The sequence below is a fragment of the Cornus florida genome, unplaced genomic scaffold (genome assembly GCF_030987335.1).
Source record: "Cornus florida cultivar Cherokee Brave unplaced genomic scaffold, ASM3098733v1 CherokeeBrave_3.0.0_Hap2_Chr09, whole genome shotgun sequence".
NCBI lineage: Eukaryota > Viridiplantae > Streptophyta > Magnoliopsida > Cornales > Cornaceae > Cornus > Cornus florida.
In genome coordinates, this window is record NW_026775579.1 from 77,999,552 (window position 1) to 78,002,472 (window position 2,921).

The window sequence follows — 2,921 nt, forward strand, 5'->3', positions numbered from 1 at the left end:
ATAAAAATCAATACTAGGGTATCTATCACCGTCAGTTCTCTCTCTCAATGTTCTCATCTTTAAGGTAAAGATTGATTTTCTAATCAAAGGAAATAAAATTAATGGTTTTGGAATGTGACTGTTCACATATAAGTGTGGATAAATTCTTTTGCTAACCGATGAGCAAGAGATTACAACTCTATATATGATTTTTTCTATTAATTGTGACCGGATGGATTTGATTACTCGATTTGATCGAGTTGATGATGACAAAAAGTGATACCTGCGTGCACAAAAAGTGGTACTAAATGAACAATGTTTTTTCATATCCACATCAATATTTTGGTAAACTTTATTTATTTGGAACTATAAGATTTTAACTCCATCAAATGATAAATATGAATCACTAACACCTATAATAATCCCTAAAATGTTTCTCGCCTACAATTAGGATTAGGTTTTCCTTCTCTCTGATCCTTGCGCCTTCGCTTGGTGTTCACATAGCCCACAAATCTTCAATGAATACGTATTCCAACAATGCTACAAAAGCTGACTTGTGAGTAGGGCTGCAACTCGGGCGGGTTAGGCAAGCTTGGCACTCTTCTCGAGCTAGGCCCATTTAGAAAATCTTTAGCCCAAGCCCGCCTTAAGCCCGACCCGTGCTACCCAAGTCAAGCCCATACATAATTTGTCTAGCCCGATTCCGCACTAAGCCCATCTCAAAAGAATTTGTGTGTAAAAAAAAAAATCAATTAATATTGTACCAATGACTTGAAAGTGAAACCTTAAGCATAAATCTCAAGCATACTATCAACTTCGCTACTACACTCTTGTAAATTAAGTATAATTATAAATATATATAATATTTTCGGGCTCGGGTTGAGTTTCGGGCTTCATCCATATCAACCCAAGCCCAGGCCGAATTGAATTCGGACTTAAAATATATAACCCAGGCCCAAACCGAAATTAGAAAAACATTGCCTAAGTCTACAAAATTTCAGGCTGGACTCGGGTAATTTCGGGTTGGGCCCGCCCGAGTTGCAGCCCTACTTGTGAGGCACAACAAATTGGCCCAAACTCTTGAATAGACGGCCCAGTTAACACAAACCATTGGGGTCCATACCATTCCACTCGAACAACCCGTTTTTATCTCATGCCATAAATTGATTCATTCCGGCCTAATTAATTTCTTTTGAAGAAGGGCCATTAAGGGAAAAAAAAAAATTAGTTTAACTCACACATATCAACGGGAGCAGGAGTAGGAGCAGGAGCGCAGAGCGGAAAAACACATATTAAATATGAGAGTGTCACCCATTTTAAAGAATTGTGTGACTTATTAGGGTTCTTCCCTTTTGATCACTAACAAGTAACAAAGAGTTATGATAAAACCTCACATGTTTGCAGTAAACTGACATATTAAATGGAAATCAAAGGGACCATTAGGGTTTAGTAGTAATTTCAATTACATCCAATCTGCCCTTTATAAAAATATTTCAGTCCCTTACTCAACGGTTGCTCTTGGACTAAATAAATATGCATTCTCATATTCATCCGTCCAAACATTGGTAAGTGATTCGGAAGTTAGACTTTAACATCATATTGGAGTAGGACGTTAGAATATGTTTCATATATATATATATATAAATAAATTTAAATTTAATCATTTTGATTCATCCCTCTTGAGCAATCAAATTTTAAATGCATTCACATGTACATTATTGAATTATTCATGTACCAATAAAAGAGATGTTTGAATTCATTCACACAAACATTAGTCTTACTATTTGATTCACTTCAATTTGGATGAACTGTTTAAAGCTTACTCATCAAACATTAGTCTCACTATTTGATTCACCTCAATTTGGATGAACTGTTTTAAGCTTACTCAGAATTTATGAGATACAGTTGGTATGAATGAAATTTATTCAAGTTCAATATGATACATATTTAGGGGTGCACATTTAAATTTTGACATGAGGATCTCAGAACCAATGGATCCGTGCCATTGGGACCAATTTGCAATGTCTAAATAAACTATATATATATATAAAATTTGGATATTTATCTAAGTAGCGTGACTCTTTTCTAGAGACAATGTCATTTTGATCTCTTTTTATATTTATCTATTATACATACATGTAATGCAACGGACAGACCCATTAATAATATTTCAGAACTTGCTTTGCTTAAACTTTATGAATTCAAAATTGATTTATTATTCCTTCGCAAATGTTTGTAACTTCAACCCTTCATGAAATCAAAGAGGAGTTGCACGTGTCCTGTCAAACTATCAAACCAGTATATGTACACACATACTCATCAAAATATATATATGTATTTATGTACATACCGGTTTGATAATTTGACAGGAAACTTTTGTGTATATATATACACACACACACATAACTTGTGCACAATCCGTCGCCCTATCTAGTAATTTGGTAGGGTTCTAACACGTATTCTCACCATAACCAAAGAAACAAGATATCAAGTAATACGTTTTTCCTAATCAAACTGCAAGCCAATATCATCAATCAAACCCCTAGATCACAACACAAGGTATATTATGATACATTGCAACGAAATTACAACAAATAGCCGAAACACATGGTAACCGAGAAAGAGAAACACAATAATCAATGATAACAGTGTCACATAATTGCAACCATATTTTGTGACTACAATGTAATGCCATGGATCACACATTTATTAGGATGATCACCATATATACGAATAAATGAGGATGTATTACCATCACATGGTGACAAACACAATGTAGCCTCAAAATAATTGCACAGAAAAGTTGCAGACTTCAGAATATTGCCACGAGTCCGTTCCAGAAAACTTTCTTCCCAGCAAACTTCAAAATAATAATAATAATAATAATAATAAATAAAATAGGGGCTATACTAGCCTTGAGCTTTCCTGGTCAACAACACGGA